Source organism: Toxorhynchites rutilus, chromosome 1 (genome assembly GCF_029784135.1).
Source record: "Toxorhynchites rutilus septentrionalis strain SRP chromosome 1, ASM2978413v1, whole genome shotgun sequence".
Lineage (NCBI taxonomy): Eukaryota > Metazoa > Arthropoda > Insecta > Diptera > Culicidae > Toxorhynchites > Toxorhynchites rutilus.
The window spans coordinates 127847672-127855894 of NC_073744.1; positions in this window are offsets into that span (position 1 = coordinate 127847672).

Here is an 8223-nt window from a genome sequence, read left to right on the forward strand (position 1 = left end):
CTGGTGTGCACGCATCTCGCATCTATCTTATGGTCAAACTGGGTCTTGGAATCGATAAGGACGAAACTATGAGCACAGATGATACTCCAGCCGCGACTACTGGTGAAGATGCTCCTCCACTTGAGGATGACACCGAGGATGCCTCACACATGGAAGAAGTTAATTAAACATATACGCTTTTTAACTATTTAAGTAGCTTTTCGTGATTTTTGAAAGTCTGATTTGTGTTTTTATAGAAAGGAAACGGTATGCTGAATTGATTTTGTCGTATCAGTTAGAATCAACTATTGTAAGTTTACATTTTAATTTTGTACCGCGTTATAGCGGCTGCAGAAGATGTATATTCTTGTCATCAGTAATAGCATACCAAATACTTGAACTGACTACATGTTAATAATAAATATAAATTATTTCAAAATGCACAGTTGAACTGGATTGCATTCGAAATTACCTATTTTTGTCCGAAAATTTTCACAATGTAGATGATGACTACATCTATGAATCTGGAGTATCAATTGCTCGTTTGGAACGGCGAATGATTAGAGATCGTTCAAATCCTTAGGAAACGCCTAATCCTATTTTTGGCTACCATTGCTGGTACTAGTCGATAACAAATGAGGATACGACTTCAAAAGTCACAAAATGGCATGTTTTACCACTGCAATCGCCCACGAGAATTGAGTGAACACTTGAATGAGAGTTCATTCAAGGGGCCTGATTCTCGAATACACTTCACGGTGGAAACGAAATAAACGGCACGCCATTGAACTACGTTTTACGAGATAGTGAAGTGTCGAAGATAATGATGAGTTTTCAGGCAGAATGAGCACTTTTCAAATAAAAAATCATTACTGAAAATTAACTTCTTCGTATCAAACTGGTATTCAATGTGAGTGAAAAACTTTGTTTTCGTCATGTGATATAATAATCTCATACAAAAATTTAATCTGAAGATAATTTGATATTATAATGATAAATTTAGTGGGAAACTAATCTCGCATCCAGATGTCGACACCGTACCGTTGTCATCGCGAATGCGTTTCATACCGTTTCCACCGTGAAGTGTATTCGTAGTGTATTCGAGAATCAAGCCCAAGGTAAAAATCTCACCCCAGTCGCCTTCGGAAATCGAGTGAGGCAATTTTTGGGAGCTGTCACTTCTCATTCGCGCATCAGAATCAGCCCCATTATCTACTCCTTATGGTATATTCCGTATTCTCTGCTATCGAATCCATAGCACCTTTTGTACGCAATCGGTATTATCATCGATACTTTTCGTTTCGTTGAAGGATCCGTTCAGTGCGGCGGCAGAGAAGAAATGGGAATGTGAAGATCATGGTATTAGGCAAGCGAGCGTGACCATCCTCCTGTCACGTCGCAATCACATCCCAATGGATTTCCGAGCGGGGACCAGTTTATATAGAAATTTGTGTTATTTCAATAGCCTGTTTTCAAAACAATTTTTGAGCTATTGAAATAAGTTTTCTGATCAAAAGTAAACAAGCTTATAACTCTTAGATATTTTAACTTTGAAAAAAAGTCATCAAACCACTTCGTTTAGTAGGAAAAGACTTATTAATGCCCAAAGGAGGAATCGATTGCCCGGAAATACTTCGGTAATACTCAACGCAAATAATACCCCCTCACTTCGCAAAGATTACTTCTAAAGACAACACCCAAATTATTTACGTGCTTGTGGAGGGATTGCATTACCGTGTCAAAATTTCAATAACCGGTAAAATCAGTAAATTACCGGTGAAAAAATACTTTGAAATAAACCATTTTCTTGTAGAAACGACTTTTATCGATAACCATTAGTTTACAAGAAAACATTTTTCAAGTTTTTGCTACTTAGTAGCTACTTTGTTACTACTTAGGGACACAAATAATGTTTATTTTGCCGTTTTCTGATCTTAATCGGATCTCAGGAGATAAAAACGCATGTTCAAGTTGTATTACGTGAAGCAATTTGTTACAATAATGACTAATATTTTAGTAGAACGAATGAAGCCATGATCAAAATCAAGTCCAAACAAACATAATAAGCTCGCATTTAGGTTGCAAGTTGTTTGCAAAATGAGATTCATTGTGAACAATGCGCTGAACTACCAAGTTCGGATCATTTTGGTTTTCCACCAAACATACTTTGTTCATGGAGGACCTCGCTCCAATGTAGCATTGCCATGCGACAGAATGAGGATCTCTTTGACAAAGTCAGACAAATTTGTATATTCTTTTTCCGCTGCGCCTATGAATTTCTTCACCCACAAAACGTCCAAACGTTCTTCTTTTCGACGACGAGATTTTTAGCATATCGCACGAACCCAAAGTATCACAAAACTCGAAGAATTTATGTTTACTTTTGTTCGCCACGGTACCACTGATTCTATATTTCTCGACGAAATGTTCAAGAGCGAAATTCATGCGCTTTTTGCAAACTATGCTGTATACAAGAACTATATCGTTTCGTGTCTCTGTCGTGGATACGACTAAGGTGATCGTTCATCGGTTCATCAGTTCAAATAGAAAAGGTGCTATAGGCTCGTCACTCTGAAAGCTCGTCATAAATGGTTGAACTGCAGCAGCTGATGTTAAGAAAAGCCCCCAACAATTTGTCCTCAAAGGCCTCTGCAACTACTCTAAAAGTACTGGCTGTGAAAACAGCAGCAAAGCTCCTGTCAATTTTCCAAACAGTCTTTTTCATACCTTCTTTGAATGATTTGGAAAACTTGCAAACTGCAGCTACCTATATTCGTGAGCTCGTAGTTTTGGCTGCTTCGGATTTCACGAATTTCTTAATTCAACTGCTTCACTAATCTCAAATTAACATGGGAACCGTCAATGCTGAGTTGACCCACTTCAAACTAGGTTTAGCTTCAAAATATTTCTTCTGAGCTGCATCTTTAGTACCATTTGTCCGGAAACATATGCGGAAAGAGCTTAGCACTAGAGTATTAGAGTTTCATGGGATCATGTCTACCACTTGCTGAGGAAGATTGACCAAATGAGCTCACGACCTTACTCGTGTGTGTATTCTGCGTTTCAGTGGAAATGGACTAATTACAGTTGTCTTGAATTGTATCCACGACTGCGATTTTCGTTTAATCTTCTTTGGCAGCGCCTATTTTCATTTTTATTATTTTTAGTAATTGATTTCTTAATACTCACGTTTTTCAACAGCCAGAATTATAAATCAATCGAAAGAAATGGTGTAATTCTTTATGTTTGTGTTGGTTGGAAGATGGAAAATCAATCTTGCGTCGACTAGAGACTCTGACTCTAGACGGGACTCAAGTGTCGACGAAAACTCCGTTGACTCTCTGATTGAAGATCAATGTATATACAACATACAAGAGCACTACATCTAAATAGCAATTGGAAACATTAATCTTTTTTTTCCTGGTTTTGAATGAAAATTCCTGGTTTTGAATGAAAATTCCTGGTTTTACCGGTTTTCCTGGTTGAGTTTCCACCCTGAATGATAATACACTCATCGACTATTTTAATTCAAGAGATTACAACGTGATCACACAATGAAAGTGAACTTAAATGAAGTGATTAAAAATAATTTAAAAGAGCGTAGCGTTCAGGATACTTGTCTTGGTTTTGGTTGATTGACACGTTGATTGGTGCCTAATGCAAATTTTCTATATAATACAGTTCATTCGCCATCAATTTGATGCAAGGTGCGGCTACTTGATGGGTTTCCCCAACACAGATTCAAATGGGCTTGGGGAAATCGGCATTGCGAAATAGATGCAAGATGTGGGTACTTTTGTACTAAATTGGGATTTGTTCGCATCTGAATTCGGAAATTGTTTCATTTAGTCACTGGTTTAATCAATAATTTAATCAGTACACTCAAATGTTTACTGAGCCAACGGTAGTCTTACGTCAACCTTGCGGTTGTATTTTAGGTTTAACCCACCCATAGTTTTTGACGTAGGATTACGTTTTACCGGAACATATTTTTATCTTTACTTTGCGATTTTAAAGATAGTTTCCAAAATTATTTACCTACTTAAGTATTTGTAAGTAATGTGTATTTAAAAATATTACTGAATTTCATGTATATATTTCAATTTTAATAAGAAAATAAGGTCAAGTTTCATCATTTCATCAAACGCAAAGTTTTTAAATTGGTATGTATTATGTATGAATAAGAAAAAAAAAAGAGGTTTTTAAAGAATATTTACTATGGGGGTCTTTGGTATCACATAATTCTAGAAAAGTTGTCTTTCGCCCAAAACAGTTTTAGAACCCCTGATTTATTATGTCACGACTAGAAATAGGCGCTCTTTAGAAAAAGATCGATCTTGACGAATCGATTATCTAAACGGCGTAGGGATCGATCCACTGATTAAATCGGTACCAAAGAATCAACTTTTGAAAAACCAAATGTATTTTTTTACAATTTCTTTATTCACTTTATATGAGAGCCGTCTTTTCTTTAAATGGGGAATATAAATTTTCTACTTCTGTTCAAACATCGAAGACATTTAATTTTGTTACTCATTATGAAGACCACAAAAAATTTAAAGCTCAGAAAAATTGCATTTCCCAGAGCATTCATCTTGAAACGTCATGGAATTAATTAAATAAATTAATTGAAAATTATTGCTAGGAATTTAACAACTGGTATTTGTTCAGAACTCAGCTAGCAAACATACCATGAAATCCGTCCGTGCTACACTGAAAAACAAATCTATAAAAAGTTATTCTAAGATCGAAAAAATCGGAAGAAAAAGATCGATTTTCGCCATTTTTTCGAGTACAAAAAATCGATCCAATAAATCAAAATGGAAAAGATCGATCTTCTATAAATCGATCCAAGATCGCCCAATCCTAGTGACGACCACGAGCAGAATGATCATTCATATACGCGTACAAATCTGCCATACAAAACGTTCATCCTTTCCTTCACGGCTCCAAGCAGCTGCTCCGAAATTTCTGATGGTTGCCCCGATAGCTGTTCTAACATAAATTGCAATCCGAGGTCAGGTTCATAAAGGGTGCAGTTCTTCCGCCATAGCAGTTCAACAGCGATGAGAACTGGTTCGAGGGCATCAACCAATTCCTTTATCGCTGTTTGTTTTTCATCGCTGAAGCTTATCCTGTGTCTCGTCTTCAGATCGAGCAGCTCTGAAGCTGAAGCTCGGAGGTCCTAGAATCGGCGCAACACTACCAGTTGTGTTTTTTTCGATCTTATTTTGATTCTCGAGTAATATTCCGAAGCGGCATAAATGCAAATATTATTGTAAAAATTGAATTACCGAAATTACCGGTTTTTGATTGTAAAATTAACGGTAATTCGGTAATGAAAAATGACCCGGTATTACCGGTAAAACCGGTTCATCCCTAACTTTATGGATATTGATCCAATCTTTTTGACGTAGGACTACGTCTTTCATTTCTATACTGGGGTACACCCTCAAAGTTTCGAAAACAAGAGCGTTACATTGCATAATGGTCCGGGAGGTGCATTCATGTGTAAATTTGCATCTAGAGCCAGACAGTTATTCTCTAGACAAAAACGGTCTTCGACAACTTTGCTCTAACTTTTATGTTCCAAAATCTACAGGCAAACTGTCTTCGAAAGACTTTTCGAGCTTACTAATACAAACATTTTGCGATACAGAACTTGTCAATATCTCATCAATCAATTATTTATATTTCTTCTAAAGAAACATGCTCTCTTCATTTGTTTGTCATTGTTTCTGAGGCAAACATAAAAAATGTTTATTAGCGGCATTCAAAAGAGCATAATTCACTCTACACAATGTGAGATTTGAAATACTATGTTATTTTTTATATTTTGGCAAATTAAAATTGAAAATTTTTGATTAAAATTGAAAATTTTTTGTTGAAAAATCCTCAATAACATCCAGTAAGATTAAGTTATTGACAAATTTTGGATCGTAAAATGTTGATTTCATAAGCTCTAAAAGTTCTACGAATAGAATTTTGATGTAGAATTTGAAATATAAAAGTTAGAGCAAAAAAAAAGGTTTTTTTTCATGATCACTCTAATGCAATTTAGATCGAAAGCGATAAATAGAACTTTGTGGGAGATATTTATCCTCTTGACAAAAACTATCTCCGACAAACTTATTATATACAAGCTGGTCCTGTAAACTACGTGACGTCCAAAATATTTTTTTGTTATAAACATTGCAAATATTCACGTTTTCTTACTAAGTGAACGTCCATGGGTTCAATCGCAGAACTGTTCATTGATTAATTTCGACCATTTACAAATTTCTTTTACTGTAAATTTCCTGGTACTGGTACCATAACTCGTCATTATAATATCAAATTATTTTCAGACTCAATTCTCGTTCAAGATTTTTCAATCACTCGCAAATAACATGTTTCTCCCTTATGTGGATACAGAAAATATAATAAAATAAAACATCTGAAATCGGACGATCCCTTCCTCGAGTTATGCAGAAATTTGTGTTTCATTTGTGTGGCAGCCCCCTTTAGAGAGGGAGAGGGAAGTTGATCACAATGAAAACATTTATTGCATCCTAAAACCTCCACACGCCAATATCGTTTCATTTGATTGATTAATTCTTGAGTAATCCAAAAATTTGTGTTTCATTTGTATGACAGCTCCCCCTTCGAGGGGGGGAAGGGTTCTCGAGCCACCATAGGAACATTGATTGCCCCCTAAAACCTCCACATGCCAAATTTGGTTCCGTTTGCTTAGTTAGTTCTTGAACTATGCAGAAATTTGTGTTTCATTTGTATGGCAGTCCTCGGCATTACTCGAGAATTAATCAAGCAAACGAAATGAAATTTGGCATGTGGAAGTTTAAGGGTGCAATAAATGATTTTATGGTGGTTAGATACTCCACCCCCCTCTCTAAGGGGGGGGCTACCATTCAAATGAAACACAAACTTCTGCACAACTCGAAAATTAATCAAGCAAATGAAACCACATATGGCATGTAGAGGTTTAGGGATCGATAAACGTTTCTATGGTGGTTCGACACTCTTCCCCTCTCTCCAAGGTGAGGCTACCATACAAATGAAACCCAAATTTATGCATAACTCGTGAACTAATAAAGCAAATGAAGCCAAATTTGGGATGTGAGGGTTTTTGGGTAGGAGAAATGTTTCTATGATGGTATGACACCCCGCCCTTCTCTGGAATGGAGAGGGGGTTCCATAAAAATAATGCACATATTCCAACCAACATGACAATTGAAAATGTTCGGAAAATTCTGAAAGAAAATGGAAAAATTCAATTCGCATTTGTTTCACAATTACATATTCACAAGCGTTATTAGTCCATTTGATGTTTCGGTAAGGAAGTTGATCTTCGTTCGAAAGTGGAAATGGATTTTAATGTGATGAAACGCACTCCTATATCGTCTTCCATCTATATAAATGAAAATGGATTGCCAAATGTGTTGATAAGAGCAAAACTCGAGAAAGGAATTGTCCGATTTAGTGCTGTCTTTATTCTATCATATTTTCTGTATCAAAAATTTATTCCATGTAACGGAGAAGCATGTTATTTGCAAGTGGTTGAAAAATTTTGAACGAGAATTGTGTTTGAAAATAATCTGATATTATAATGACGAGTGTTGGTACTACTAGGAATTTTATAGTAAAAAATAATTTTAGAGAGTAGGTTAGAAGATCAATCAATGAACAGTTCTGCGATTGGACCCATGAATGTGCGCTTATTAAGAAAACGTGGATGTGATAACGAAAAATAAATTTTGGGCGGGACGAAGTTTGCCGGGTCAGTTAATGTGGTATATACTACCTGAAAGTTTTTGATTTTGAACTTTGAGTTTACGTAATTAAACAATTTCTTGGGGCATTTTTTTTTCTTCAGTTTCGACCTTGTTATTATGCTACTCGTGTGCACTTTCAAAGGGGATTCCGAGGAACTCCTAGAACGTTTTGGGATGACCTGTTTCGACACCGACAGAGAATCGTTTACCGCTGGAAAAGGGAGAACAACAGCGAAAGGCATCGAAGCCATATTCTACGATACATCAAATATACGTTTGATGTAGAACTGGTGCACAGTTTGATGTGCATCTTCTCGAAAACGAAATTAGGAAAATGATTTGATGGGTCGGAGATCAGTTACTAGAGAATTTTTCAAGCTGCATGGTTTCACTGTGTGCTAGAATTAAACAGGAGACAATAAATAACTGCACTCTCGTCTACGGAAGCGAAGCACTCTGTGTTATCCAGAGC